The 16,225-nt window shown below is 51.9% G+C and overlaps 1 long non-coding RNA gene across 1 annotated transcript in view; it reads left to right on the plus strand.

Moving 5' to 3' along the window:
• LOC144893557 (uncharacterized) overlaps positions 1-13,969 on the plus strand; it is a 71,309-nt gene extending 57,340 nt beyond the window's left edge. The window contains exon 3 of the long non-coding RNA XR_013624463.1: positions 13,951-13,969. This is a non-coding gene — a long non-coding RNA (uncharacterized LOC144893557). The remainder of the gene's footprint in view (positions 1-13,950) is intronic.
• Positions 13,970-16,225: the final 2,256 nt, after the last annotated feature.

Genomic DNA, 16,225 nt, shown 5'->3' on the forward strand with positions numbered 1-16,225 from the left:
ATGGGAAAGGTCCTAAACTCACTACTGATGCCATATAATCACATTCTGGTGCAACGAAGAGTCATAATTAATGGAAACGAGGCCTTAACTGACATAGACTAAGAATAACTAGCAAGATGTCCGAAAGTTGTCTACGTGTGGTGCGGTGGACCTGGGCACGACATTTAATGGGGGAATAAGGGGAAGGTCGGCTCTACTGATTGTTATTTACATGCAATGGGACTAGGGAATGGGGGATTGGGGAAAGTTGGGGAGTATTGGAGAAATAGGGGAATATTTACAAGCGGATATGGAGGCCAAATTCCATATTCGCAACATTGCACCCTTCTCTACCCTCGGGGCGTCCCGACCCGATAAATTTTTACCTAGTTTAGTGTGGCACTCAGATGTAGTCCCTCTACTATTAACTCTACCCTGAGTGCGACAGTTTTACAGATGTTCACAAATGAGTAAATATGTCCCCCTGCGACGTTGCACCCTTCTCCTCACAGAAACACACCCACAGGATAACCGAATCCGGAAAGAATTCTCAAACTACACATACAGCCGGTAGGGAGCATTATTTACACGACTACGCTGCTATTTACACTACGATCCAGGACCTGTTTTTGGAGGAACACATGCAGATGTTATGCATAGAGAGAGCGCGCTTGCCAGCATCGATACACCAACCCACGAGTGCTCTGTGGCCGACGGCCTTTAATAACGTGCAGAGCACCCTTCCCGAGCATCAAAAGCACCACCCCACCACCAATCGGTGCAGTCACCATTGTTCATTGGAATAAAAATAAATTCGACAACCCCTAACCCTGCAGGTGTCTCTTGCTCTTCGTGTGGCCTTCAGTGGTGTTAACTATTAGTGGTTCACCTGTATGGCATAGGTGCCACGTTGACCCATAGGTCCATCAACGGGTGGTGCTTGGCCGCAAACGAACTGCGGTCCATTGTGGGTGGCCACAAACATTGCGGTCCATATGGTGTATCGATCCAGGCAGCCAACAGCGAAAGTGCAGGCCCACAACTGCGTAGCCAGCACCTCTCTCTCCTCTCTCTCTACCCCAAAGCCAGATCCTCGGAGGTGGGAGACAAAAGAAGCAGACAAGTGAGTAAGGTCGTAAGGGCGCAAAAGTGCATGCAATGTAAGGTGATGCACACTGGGGGCACATGGGAACCAGGTGAGACAGGTACGTTCCTATCGTACGCCCCCCCCCCCCCCACCAGGTAACCTACATGGCCCCTCCCTTACCCCTTACTGTATCCACAAAACACAACACTACCCATAAACATCTACTTTACAAATCAACAAACATCCCTACTGTCCTCCCCGTTCCTCCCATAAACCAAATTCGTCTTCTCTCCCTCCTAACCAATCAAATTTGCCATTTTCAACTCTCATCAAAATTTGCCATCTCCAACTGCACATCAAAATTTGCCATTACCAATTCATCATCAGTCCCTCCTAGGGAGGGAGAGATGGAATCACCCCAATGTCTCATCCACGTCGTGATGCGTCTCACAAATCCAACAGCAATTCATCTCCTGCAACAAAACAAAGAAAACACAGGTGTGGAGTCATCATCATCACCACAGGTAAGTGGCTGCGTATGGTGCGACAGGTTCATCAATCCTAACTATTTCCTAAATGACTTTAACAACTTTACACTACCCGGGGTCTTTCTCCGGCCAACCCATTGGCCCTCTTACACTATGGGTTCTAAAAACCAATTCCCATTGGCCAAACTGTGGTGCGCTTCAATTTGGGGTCTCACTCCCCCGATTCATCTCCCGGTGCCCTCGCACAATTTCTGGGCTGCGGCGTGTACCTCTCCCAGTGGGTCTACCCACCTGCACACCTCCACCACTGCAGTTGCCTCCGAGCTTACCTGCTCCTTGCCCTAACCTAACTACCTGGGGAAGGCCCTCTGGCACTCTCCCCACTCGGTGCCCTCTCTGGCACTGGGCTACCCGGGTCCGTCCTCCGGATCCTCGGGCCCCATCCACAACTCTACCGGCTCCCAGAGCCCACCTGCGGCCTCACCTGGCCGACATCCTCACAGTGGTGGAGTGCCCAACCAACTACACGCACTAACAGGCTACACGCCCAGCCATTTCCACAACACTAATGCACCCATTCACAACACCATTCTGCAACCGCACCACAGATGCCAATATCCAATCACAATTTACCTGTACCCTCTACCTAACACTTACACTACCCGCCCCGGGTATCCGTGATGGGGGTCCACTCTTCCCCCATTCACACCTTCGCACCATGCACACCACTCCGTACCACTTACTCCAACTCTCTCCACACACCTGTACCTGCACACCTGTGCTCTCACACCTGGTGCCACCTGCACCCTTCTCTCCCCAAGCGCATTCGCGCTGATCCACAACACTCACTACTCATACACTGCTCCACACACCTGTCCAGTTGCACACCTGTGCAATCACACCTGTTCAATTCTCACACACACAGCATCATCTCAGCTAACTACTCCCTTCTGAAACTTGCGCTTCCCAGTCGTCCCTTTAAACTATTGCGCTCCCACGTCATTATCATCCACACTAATCTACCTGCGTCCCCACTACAGGTATCAGTCACTAACTAAACTTAACGTTACCTAATGTCATCTTCTAGATCCCTACACACAATATCCTAACCCACCCGGGCTAGTTTTCACTGCCATACACCCCATAAGCTATTGCTCCTTTGCCCCCCCCTTGGGCAGGGTGGCAGGGATGCCACTCTTACCCACCGGGCACATCGCTCCTCAATCCCCCCAGTCCTCTGGCACTAATAAGCCCCCCTTATTCAGAGGTACTGGGTCCCGCCTCGGCATCTAAAGCCGAGGCAATCCACGGGGGCGCCTGCTCGCCGGTGTAAGGTCTTATCCGGTCGGCGTGGACGATCCGAGGGAGGGCTCGTGGCCCCATTTTGATCTTAATGACCACGTCACAGATTTGCGACAGGACGACTCCTGGGCCTTGCCAGGGGGAGGTGAGTTTTGGGCACCTTCCCTTCTGCCTCCGGGGATTAAAGAACCAAATCTTCATCCCCGGAGCGTATTGACTCCCCTGGCTCCGGTCGTCGTACCTGCGCTTCATCTTTTCCCCCGCCAGATGGAGTTGGCGGCGGGCGAAGGCATGGACTAGCTCCATGCCTTCCTCTAGGTGACGTGCGTACCCCTCCCTCGGCGGGTTAACCACTGTGTCTGGCACGGGACCGCATAGCAAGTCGGCGGGAGCCCGTAACTCCCGCCCATACATAAGCAACGCTGGACTGCATGCGGTGGCCCCGTGCTGGCTGGTTCGGTAGGCCATGAGCAAGTAAGGGAGATGTTCGTCCCAGTCATCCTGACGGGTGGCGGTGAACAGTGCCAGTTGTTGGATTAGAGTTCGATTGAATCTTTCCACCATCCCGTCAGATTGAGGTCTTAAAGGCGTTGTTCTGGTTTTCCGAATTGACAGGAGACTGCACACATCTTTTAGCAATTTGCTCTCAAAATTTCGTCCCTGGTTGGTGTGTAACTCCTGTGGAATCCCATGCCGGCACACAAATCCTTCCACGAAGGCCTGCGCTACCACCCCTGCTTCTTGGTTGGGGAGGGCGTAGGCCTCCGGCCACTTGGTGAAATAGTCCATTACAACGAGGATATACTTATTACCTTGGCGGGTGCGGGGCAGCGGTCCTAGAATATCCATAGCCACCCGCTCAAGGGGGGCCCCCACCTGATGTAATTGAAGGGGGGCCCTCATCCTCCGTGCTGGTCCCTTTTTGGCAGAACAGGCGTCGCATCTCCGACACCAGTCCTGTATGTCGCGCCCCATATTCACCCAATAGAACCTCCGGCGGACCCGAGATATTGTCTTTGTCCTGCCCAAATGGCCGCCGGAGCGGGTACCATGCACCTGTTGCAATATGACGTTCTTGAATTTGTCAGGGACTATCACCAGCCAGGAAGTTCGATCAGAGGGAACCTCCACCCACTTGCGATACAAGATGTTGCCTTTCAATTCCAGGGTCTGCCACTGAGCCCAATATGCCTTTGTTTGTGCCCCGAGGGGGGTGACCTCTTCCCCCTTTGATCTTTGCCCCAATTTGACCCAATTGAACACTGGCCCCAGGACAGGATCCTCCTGCTGGGCCGTGCTCCATGCCAAAGTTCCGAATTCCTCATCTGCAGTTAGTGGCAAAATTGGCCCTCTCACCCGGGTTGCCCGGACAACGAGGGTCGGGTCCGAATCGCCCAATTGTTCCCTCTCCTCGTGTCTCGCACAAAATTTGCAGTTTTCTCCCAGACAAGGACGCCGAGAGAGTGCGTCCGCATTACCATGGGCCTTCCCGGCCCTATGGGCCACATCAAAATCGTACTGCTGCAACTTTTCCAACCACCTTGCAATTTGGCCCTCCGGTTCCTTGAACCGAAGGAGCCATTGCAAGGAGGAATGGTCAGTTCTAACCAAAAATTTCCGCCCGTACAAGTACGGGTGGAAATGGTTCATGGCAGCCAGCATAGCCAATAACTCTTTGCGAGTGACGCAATAATTTCTCTCGGGCCTACTTAAGGCCCGACTATAATAACCAATCACTCTCTCCACGCCCTCCTGTGTCTGAGACAAAACTGCGCCCAATCCTTCCTGGCTCGCATCCGTGTCCAGGGTAAATGTCCCGTCACTAGTGGGGTAAGCTAGAAGGGGTGCGGATGTTAGACACCCCTTCAATTTTTGGAAGGCCTCGTGGCACTCCCGTGTCCAATTAAATCGCGTCCCCTTCTCCGTAAGCCGGTGGAGGGGACGGGCCAACTCTGCAAATTTCGCCACAAAGCGCCGGTAGTAGGAGCAGAGTCCCAAAAATCCCCGCACCTCTTTGATGGTACGTGGTGCGGGCCACTCCTCTACCGCTTTAATTTTGTCTGGGTCCGTTTTTACCCCCTCGCGGCCAATCACGTGACCTAGATAGGCCACCTCTCTTGCAAACAAAGTGCACTTACTCGGGTTCAGCTTCAACCCTGCCTGTCTGAGGCACCCGAACACCTGGTCCAAATTAGCTACTGCCTGGGGGAACGTTTGGGCATGTACCAGGACGTCATCCAGGTACACCAGGCATGACTGCCATGGCATGCCGCCTAGTACATGCTCCATCAATCTTTCAAAGGTGGCGGGGGCGTTACACAAACCAAACGGCATCACAGTAAACTGATACAGTCCCTTACCTGTGGAAAATGCCGTTTTCTCCTTCCCTGCCCTATCCATCTCCACCTGCCAATACCCACTCTTGAGGTCCAAAGTTGTGAACCAATTTGAGCCCGCAACGGCATCGAGGGTGTCATCAATCCTTGGCAGGGGATATGAGTCCTTGAGTGTCACGTTGTTTAGCTGGCGATAGTCCACGCAGAACCGCGTGGTCCCATCCTTCTTTTTGACCAGCACAACAGGTGACATCCAAGGACTTCCCGAGGGCTCGATCACACCTGCGTCGAGCATTTTTTCAACCTGCTCGTCAGCTTCCGCCCTCTTGCTCCAAGGGAGCCGTCGGGCGGCCTGACGAATAGGCCGGGCCTCACCGGTGTGGATCTGATGTTTCACCAGGCCCGTACGTCCAATATCCTCGGTGGACAGGGAGAAGAGGTCCAAATGGGACCCAACCAGTTTGTGTAAGGCCTCCCTCTGGGTACCTCCCAACTCTACGCTGCTACGATTTACCATCTCGCAAATGGGATCGGGCCAATTCCTACTTGTTATTGAAGGCTCCCCCCGGGGTCGGCTCGGCTGGACGTTCTCGCCCCTCACTGTCGCGACTTCCTCAACGGGGGTGCAGCCAGCTACCCTCGTGCCCCTTACTATAGTGCGTGGTTCTGTACTCATATTTATTACTCGGACGGCCACTACCGGTCCGTCCGTTTTTACAAGGGTGCGGCCCACGATTAAACCCGGTATGGACTGCGCTGCCACCGGTTCGACCAGGCCGCAGGACTCCTGCCATGTTGGGCGAGCTGCCCATCGGGCCGGCACTATCGCCTCGGCCCTTGGGGGGATGGTCACGGCCTCGGAAGCCTCCAGCTCCGCTCTCTCGGCCGTGCTCACTCCCCCTAACGGCAGCTCTTCTACTCCCACCTGCAGGATCCCCCGGCACAAGTCGATTTTACAACCGCTGGCAGTCAACAGGTCCAACCCTATTAAACATGGGTCGCACACCTCCGCCACCCAAACATCTATCTCCCTCCTTACCGACCCTAACTTGAGGGTCACAGAACCACGCCCTATGATCGGGGCCGTTACCCCGGTAGCAAGCTGCAAACTATAATTTTGCAGGCGCTGGATCTTATCCCAGCCACCTGCGCTCGAATCAAGGACCACAGGGCTGATGATCGTGGCGCTAGCTCCTGTGTCCACTACGGCGTCTACCCCCACGCCGGCAATTTTGCATCTAATTGTCAGGCTACCGGTTCCAATTTGGCCACAATAAATGACCTGTCGCGTCAATGAGGGCTCTCCTCCATCCTCTGCTGCCGAACACCGCCCTACGTGCCCGACACCTTCTAGTTTCCCGGGGTCTGGCGGGGGGGTGTCTGGGGTCGGCTAACCCGCTCCCCCCTGGGCGGAGTTGAGGACCTCAACTGCCGGGGATCATCCCGGCGCGCGTTTCGACAGTGCCGCGCCAGGTGACCCAGGCGGTTGCAGGTATAGCACCTCACCTGGTAAGGTGCTTGCCTCCGGAATTCCAAATTCCCCCCCCTGTAGGTCCGAATTGGATTACCCGCTCGTGGTCCACCGCGGGCCACCTCCGGGGCTGCCTGCCATGGTCCAGGTCCTGCCAGGCGCTGGTCCACCAGCCTCCGGACCATGCCCGCCAGGTCAGGACCCACGTCGGGGGCGGGCCCCCTAAGGGGTCCGCCCTCCATCGGGGGTCCCACCTGGCGGACCGCCATTGCGAGACGCTCGCCCCACCGGGCCAGGGGCCTCGCTGCTTCCCAACGGGCCGCAGCGTCAGCCGCCTGGCTCAGAGTCTGCGGGCGCCACATGGCGAGCTGTTGCCGGAGCTCAATATCCGGGAGGGCCTGGATAAAATGGTCCAGCGCCAGGCTTTCCCGGGAATCCGCTGCCATGCTAGCATGTGCGATCCCCACTGCGCGGCGAATGTCGTGGGCAAGTTCCCCGATGGCTTCCTGGGGCTTGCGCTTTCGCAGCGCGAGCTGAGCTTTAACAAGCTCGCTCTGCTGTTCTATTCCAAATCGATTAATTAGGGCGTCGCGGAGGGCTGGCAGGGTGAGAGCACCCGCTGGTAATGCCGTCAGCACCTCCGCCGCCGCGCCGCGCAATGCGGCCACCAGGTGTACTCCACCTTCGTCCTCACCCCAACCGTTACCCTTACACACACAGTCGAACTGCGCCAGGTACGCGCGTAGATCACTCTTGCCGTCATACGGCGCGAGTGGGACCTTGTGGGACCACCTCGTATGCGAGTCGTTGCCCGCCGGCCGGACCCCGTGCGTCGCCCCTTGCGGGGTCAGCGCGGGGCCGAACCGGCCGGGCCCCCACAGTACATTACCCCCAAGGGGCTCTCGTGCCTCCCCGGTCCCTCCAACAACTACCCCTGTTGGTGTCGATGCATGGGTCACACCTCCGCAACCCGCTACCCATTCCATACTCCCACAACCTTGCTCACCCACACCTCGCACCTCTCGTTCCATACCCTCCGGACCAGCCATACACCTCACTCGTGGCCTCTCACGAACTTCCGGGTCTATCTCGACCCCCAAGCTTATTAAATCACCTGGCGCATCATACGCACGACCATATTGGTCACCACTTACACCGGGTCCTCTTTCTCTTCGCTTCTCCTCCATCACCTGCGAATCCCTCATCCGGTTAATGAGCACATCATCACGATCCGAACACAGACTTTGGACCAATTCTTTTACTTCCTCCTTTATCTCTTTCTTATCCTCTCTCCGTCGCTTCTTAATTTCGCTCACCCCTTCTTCCACTTCTTCTAATTTTTGCTTCATCTCCTTCATCTCTTCGTGCGCCCCTTTAAGTTCTTCCTCTAACTCCACTTTATTTTTTTCTATGTGCTCCCGCACCTCCCGCTCTTTAACCTCCATTACCTCTACCACTTTGTCCATTTTCCTCGTCAGGTCCTCATGTACCGTCTGACACTCTTTTTTAATTACCCCTACGTCCTTTTTCATCTCCTTCTGTGTCGATTTTAAACCCTCTATTACCGCTGTGTTCTTCTTTACCTGGTCCCCCAACTCCTTTTGTCCCACTGTCAGTTGTTCTACTCCCAGCGTCAACTCCTCTATACCACCTTGCAATTTTACAGTCCCCTTTCTCACCTCTTTCTCCATGCGCTCCTTACAGTGCCTCACCTCCTCGCGCACTCCTCCGACCTCCTCACTCACTCCTCTTCTGATCTCCTCTCCCATCACTTGCATCTCCTGCCCAGATGCCACCCTCATCTGCTCCATTTCCTCCCTGTGAGCATCCAGTTTGGTTTCTACCCCCATTCTGACCCCCTCTATCTGCTGCTCCATTTGTTTAACTTCCCTTTCCGCTTGGTCCCTCATGTCCCTCAATTTGCCTTCCATACTGTTTTCTAACCCCTCTAACCCTTTTTGCATCCCTTCCATTTGATTCTCTTGAGCGGCCATTCTGTTTTCTACCCCCGTTAACCCCTCCTGTATTTCCCCTAATCTATCGTCTAATTTCTCAAATTTCATGTCTAATCCCTTAAAATTATTGTCTAATCCCTCACTGGTACCCCTCGCTTCGTCCCTCATTACCCCCATTTGGTTTCCCATTACCCCCAATTGCTCACTCCGAGCCCTCGCTTCGTCCCTCATTACCCCCATTTTGCCCTCCAATCGCTCACCCTGAGCATCCATCCGGTTCCCCATTCTGTTTGCCATTTCTTCATTATTCTGGGCCATAAGGGCCTTCATTTGTATAAAAAACAAGTTCCAATCCACCGGGGGCGCTGCCACGGTCGCCGGCGCGGTGACCAGCGAGGCGCCATTTTGCATGCTTGCTACCCTCGCTGTTTCGCTCTCCTCACGTGTCTCAATTTGGTCCTGGACCGACCCTGCTTCACTCTCCCCTACCGGACCCCAGCCGTCTTGATCCGCCATAGCGCGACCTTCAAAATTCGAGTTTCATAACACAAATCCAAATTTTGCTGTTATAATTTCGTCGAGCGCAGTAACCGCGGGACCGCGCTCCGGATCGATTTTGTCGAGCGCAGTACGCGCTCCGAATCGATTTTCCCTCCCAAAATTTGGGCCTAACTAATTTAGTCCCGGGTCCGAATCTCACTCCTCGACACCAATTGTTACAGACACGACTTTGATGTTAAGGTGGGCCGAGCGGAATGGCCGTCGTGTCCGCACAAATTACCCGATTATACTCGACGTTGACGGAGCCGCGCTACGCTGGATCAATAAAGGAAAAGAAGACACCCGGCTGGATTATAATGACAGACACCAATGTTTCGATTCTCAATTATATTCGTACGGAAAGGTTAGATTACAGGGGCTAGAGGTATATCACAGGAAGACAGGCACTTAGACACACTCTTATATTGACCCCGGACAGACGACAGGTAAACGGGACAACGGCTGACTCACACGGGGATTGATGGCGAGGAAAGGCAGATAGCGATGGCTCAAGGTGCACTCTTGGCTCAAAGCAGGGTACAGTCCGGTCCAAAGATGCGGGGAGGTCACAGCGCTCGGAGGTAACGTTCTTTCACAGGCGGGTTCTCTTCCTCTCAGCGATCGCAGGCAACGTTCTTTCTCAGGCGGGGCGCATCTCTCTCAGCGCTCGCAGGTCCTTCTTTCTCTTCAGCTGGGGGCGCATCTGACGTCACATCCGGCGCGGGGCCGCGTATATCCGGCGGGGAGTGACACGCCCTCGGCTCGTTAGCGCCGCCCCAGATGGAATCGGTCCGCCCTTCTGATTGGGTGCGGGGGGTTACCAGGCTCCGCCCTTGAGGAGGAGCTGACAGCCAGCCCCTCCGTGGTAACCCCGTGGAGCGCGTGGTCAATGGCGCTAATCGAGCCGGTGTGAGGACGCATCCTCCCCCGCGCCGCCGCCATCTCCTCTGTTGTTGTAGTTATAGTTGTGGAAGAAGATGGAAGGAGGTATGGAAGATGGAAGGAGGTATGGGAAAGGTCCTAAACTCACTACTGATGCCATATAATCACATTCTGGTGCAACGAAGAGTCATAATTAATGGAAACGAGGCCTTAACTGACATAGACTAAGAATAACTAGCAAGATGTCCGAAAGTTGTCTACGTGTGGTGCGGTGGACCTGGGCACGACATTTAATGGGGGAATAAGGGGAAGGTCGGCTCTACTGATTGTTATTTACATGCAATGGGACTAGGGAATGGGGGATTGGGGAAAGTTGGGGAGTATTGGAGAAATAGGGGAATATTTACAAGCGGATATGGAGGCCAAATTCCATATTCGCAACAATATATATATATATATATATATATATAGATAGATATAGATATAGATATATATATACTAGCTTGGTGAGGCGAGCGCACTGAGGAACGGGCTTATTGTAGCTGAGGCTAATGACTACCTGAGTTGCTGTGTTGTCATGATTTACACCAATCATAATGCAAACAATTATTTTGCACAAATGTATTTGTTGTGTTTGTGATATTACATTTTTATAGGCAATTTAGGTTGAAGATTTTTTTTTTTTTCAAGTAAGAACCCCTCAGCACACACATAGGGGAGGGGTAGGTGCAGACTAGAAGTTTGGGACGATTACACCTCACCACCAAGTAATTTAAAACACCTCACAGCCATAAACCACGTAATAAAAACACCTCACCACCACGAAATTGAAAACACCTCACAGCCATAAACCACGTAATAAAAACACCTCACCACCACGAAATTGAAAACACCTCACAGCCATCAAACACGTAATAAAAACACCTCACAGCCATAAAACACGAAATAAAAACACCTCACAGCCATAAAACACGTCATAAAAACACCTCACAGCCATAAAACACGTAATAAAAACACCTCACAGCCATAAACCACGTAATAAAAACACCTCACCACCACGAAATTGAAAACACCTCACAGCCATCAAACACGTAATAAAAACACCTCACAGCCATAAAACACGAAATAAAAACACCTCACGGCCATAAAACACGTCATAAAAACACCTCACAGCCATAAAACACGTAATAAAAACACCTCACCACCACGAAATTTAAAACACCTCACAGCCATAAACCACGTAATAAAAACACCTCACAGCCATAAAACACGTAATAAAAACACCTCACAGCCATAAAACACATAATAAAAACACCTCACAGCCATAAAACACGTAATAAAAACACCTCACCACCACGAAATTTAAAACACCTCACAGCCATAAAACACGTAATAAAAACACCTCACAGCCATAAAACACGAAATAAAAACACCTCACAGCCATAAAACACATAATAAAAACACCTCACAGCCATAAAACACGGAATAAAAACACCTCACAGCCATAAAACACATAATAAAAACACCTCACAGCCATAAAACACATAATAAAAACACCTCAGAGCCATAAAACACGTAATAAAAATACCTCACAGACATAAAACACGGAATAAAAATACCTCACAGCCATAAAACACGTAATAAAAACACCTCACAGCCATAAAACACATAATAAAAACACCTCACAGCCATAAAACACGTAATAAAAATACCTCACAGACATAAAACACGGAATAAAAATACCTCACAGCCATAAAACACATAATAAAAACACCTCACAGCCATAAAACACGTAATAAAAATACCTCACAGACATAAAACACGGAATAAAAACACCTCACAGCCATAAAACACGTAATAAAAACACCTCACAGCCATAAAACGAAATAAAAACACCTCACAGCCATAAAACACGTAATAAAAATACCTCACAGACATAAAACACGGAATAAAAATACCTCACAGCCATAAAACACGTAATAAAAACACCTCACAGCCATAAAACACATAATAAAAACACCTCACAGCCATAAAACACGTAATAAAAATACCTCACAGACATAAAACACGGAATAAAAATACCTCACAGACATAAAACACGGAATAAAAATACCTCACAGCCATAAAACACATAATAAAAACACCTCACAGCCATAAAACACGTAATAAAAATACCTCACAGACATTAAACACGGAATAAAAACACCTCACAGCCATAAAACACGTAATAAAAACACCTCACAGCCATAAAACGTAATAAAAACACCTCACAGCCATAAAACACGGAGTAAAAACACCTCACAGCCATAAAACACGTAATAAAAACACCTCACAGCCATAAAACACGTAATAAAAACACCTCACAGCCATAAAACACGTAATAAAAACACCTCACAGCCATAAAACACGTAATAAAAACACCTCACAGCCATAAAACACGAAATAAAAACACCTCACAGCCAAAAAACACGTAATAAAAACACCTCACAGCCATAAAACACGTAATAAAAACACCTCACAGCCATAAAACACGAAATAAAAACACCTCACAGCCATAAAACACGTAATAAAAACACCTCACAGCCATAAAACACGTAATAAAAACACCTCACAGCCATAAAACACGTAATAAAAACACCTCACAGCCATAAAACGTAATAAAAACACCTCACAGGCATAAAACACGTAATAAAAACACCTCACAGCCATAAAACACATAATAAAAACACCTCACAGCCATAAAACACGTAATAAAAACACCTCACAGCCATAAAACACGTAATAAAAACACCTCAGCCATAAAACACGAAATAAAAACACCTCACAGCCATAAAACACGTAATAAAAACACCTCACAGCCATAAAACACGTAATAAAAACCCCTCACAGCCATAAAACACGTAATATAAACACCTCACAGCCATAAAACACGTAATAAAAACACCTCACAGTCATAAAACACGTAATAAAAACACCTCACAGCCATTAAACACGTAATAAAAACACCTCACAGCCATTAAACACGGAATAAAAACACCTCACAGCCATAAAACACGGAATAAAAACACCTCACAGCCATAAAACACGGAATAAAAACACCTCACAGCCATTAAACACGGAATAAAAACACCTCACAGCCATAAAACACGTAATAAAAACACCTCACAGCCATAAAACACATAATAAAAACACCTCACAGCCATTAAACACGTAATAAAAACACCTCACAGCCATTAAACACGTAATAAAAACACCTCACAGCCATAAAACACGTAATAAAAACACCTCATAGCCATAAAACACGAAATAAAAACACCTCACAGCCATAAAACACGTAATAAAAACACCTCACAGCCATAAAACATGGAATAAAAACACCTCACAGCCATAAAACACATAATAAAAACACCTCACAGCCATAAAACATGTCATAAAAACACCTCACAGCCATAAAATACATAATAAAAACACATCACAGCCATAAAACACGTAATAAAAACACCTCACAGCCATAAAACACGTAATAAAAACACCTCACAGCCATAAAACACGGAATAAAAACACCTCACAGCCATAAAACACGTAATAAAAACACATCACAGCCATAAAACACGTAATAAAAATACCTCACAGACATAAAACACGGAATAAAAATACCTCACAGCCATAAAACACGTAATAAAAACACCTCACAGCCATAAAACACGTAATAAAAACACCTCACAGCCATAAAACGTAATAAAAACACCTCACAGCCATAAAACACGGAGTAAAAACACCTCACAGCCATAAAACACGTAATAAAAACACCTCACAGCCATAAAACACGTAATAAAAACACCTCACAGCCATAAAACACGTAATAAAAACACCTCACAGCCATAAAACACGTAATAAAAACACCTTGTAGCGGCTGCCGCTGGGGTTACACAATCGCCTTGCACCTATCAAGGACGCGGAGCGATCACCAGGCCGGGCTCGTCCAGGACGCCCGGGCAGGCCCGCGCTCGACTTGCCAGGCCTCGGTCGGGACGCCCGGGCAGGCTCGCCCTCAACTTGCCAGGCCGCAGCCGGGACGCGGGGCCACGCCCCCTGGCGCCAGGCCTGGGCAAACCCCCTGGCGGAATAGATATATATTGCTGACCGTAAAACGTTTTTCCCAGAGTGCCTGAGTGTTTGATTCGAATAAAGCAGCTCAGATGAATTCAAGCTTTTTGTCGCGTCCATTCTTTCGATCGACGTGGGAGCCACAGCTCCTTCATTGGTGACCTACCGACATGGACACGGCAGTGACGCTTAAACTGCCTACCTTCTGGGAGGCTCACGCGGCTGTTTGGTTCGCTCAGGCGGACTCTCAGTTCGCCCTGCGAGGCATCACCGCGGACGACACCCGCTTCCACCATGTTGTGGCGGCGCTTGGTTCCGCCACCGCGGCCCGCGCCTTGAGCCTCCTCGAGCACCCGCCGGCTGCTGACAAATACGGCGCGATTAAGAAGCTTCTACTCGATGCTTTCGCCCTCCCAGCGGCGGAACGCGCACGGCGCCTGCTCGATTTGCCCGAGCTCGGCGACACGCGCCCTTCCGAGCGAATGGACTACATGCTTTCGCTGCTCGGCGAGCACTCTCCGGCATTCCTGTTCCGGGAGCTGTTCCTCCGTCAGCTGCCTAACCCGGTACGCCTCGCCCTGGCAAGCACGACGATCACAGATCCCCGGGCCCTTGCCAGAGAAGCCGACAAAATCTCCGCCGCGGGACAGCGCATCGCAGCGGCGACATGGGACCCGCCGCCGCCTGATGCACCATCCATGGCGCCCGAGCACCCGGCGCGTTCGACGGCCGAACTGCCGACGCAATTGGCGGCCGCTATACCGAGCCGACCACGTCCAGCACGACGTCCGAAGCCTCCACCCGACCAAGCGTGGTGTTCCTATCATGCCAGGTTCGGACAGAAGGCCCGGACATGCCGACCCCCGTGCACCTTCGGCGGGTCGGGAAACGGCCAGGCCGGCGTTCATTACCTGCCATGAGCGCCGGCCACAGTCACACGGGCAACTTACTGTTCATCACGGACAAAGCGTCCGGACGGCGCTTCCTGTGCGACACCGGCGCCCAACTGAGCGTCATGCCCGCCTCTGACCAGGACAGGCAATCCGCGGTTTGCGGCCCCTCCTTGGTTGCGGCCAACGGATCGACTATCCGCACCTTCGGCCCGCGCAACGTCACCCTCTGCTTCGGCGGCCAACGCTTTGCTTGGACGTTTGTAACCGCCAACGTGCCCATGGCTCTGCTAGGCGCCGACTTCCTCTGCGCACACGGACTGCTGGTGGACGTCCAACGGCGTCGTTTAATCAACGCTGAAACCTTCAGCTCCCTGGTATGCACATTAAGCAGCTCCGCGCCGACCGAGCTGGCATGCACCGTCCCGGCGGCGAACGAGTTTGCTCGCCTGCTCGCGGAGTTCCCGGCCCTCACGCGGCCGACGTTTTCGGCCGTCGCAGTACGGCATGGGATCGAGCACCACATACCAACCACGGGCCCGCCGGTCTACGCCAGGGCCCGCCGCCTCGACCCAGCCAAGCTTGCCGTTGCGAAGGCCGAATTCGACGCGTTGGAGCACCTCGGCATCGTGCGGCGCTCCGATAGCGCGTGGGCCTCGCCACTGCACATCGTGCCAAAGCCGGGGGGTGGATGGCGCCCGTGTGGCGACTACCGCCGTCTTAATGACGCTACAACACCCGACAGGTACCCGATCCCGCATATCCAAGACTTCTCCGCCCGTCTGGCGGGACGGGTCATTTTTTCGAAAATTGATCTCATACGGGGATATCACCAGGTACCTGTCAGGGCGGCCGACGTCCCTAAAACGGCAGTCATCACGCCGTTCGGCTTATTCGAATTCTTGCGGATGCCGTTTGGTCTCAAGAACGCGGCTCAGGCGTTCCAGCGCTTGATGGACGGCGTGCTGCGTGACCTGCCGTTCCTTTTCGTTTACCTGGACGACATCCTCGTCGCCAGCACGTCCCGGGCCGAGCACCTCCTCCACCTCCGAACACTGTTTGGGCGCCTCAGCGAGCACGGCCTCATCGTCAACCCGGCCAAATGCCACTTCGGCACGACGGCCGTTGATTTTTTGGGCCACCACATCACCAAGAACGGGGCTGTGCCGCTGCCAACCAAGGTCGAGG

Source organism: Myxine glutinosa, chromosome 9 (genome assembly GCF_964187855.1).
Source record: "Myxine glutinosa chromosome 9, kmMyxGlut1.1, whole genome shotgun sequence".
NCBI classification, from domain to species: Eukaryota; Metazoa; Chordata; class Myxini; order Myxiniformes; family Myxinidae; genus Myxine; species Myxine glutinosa.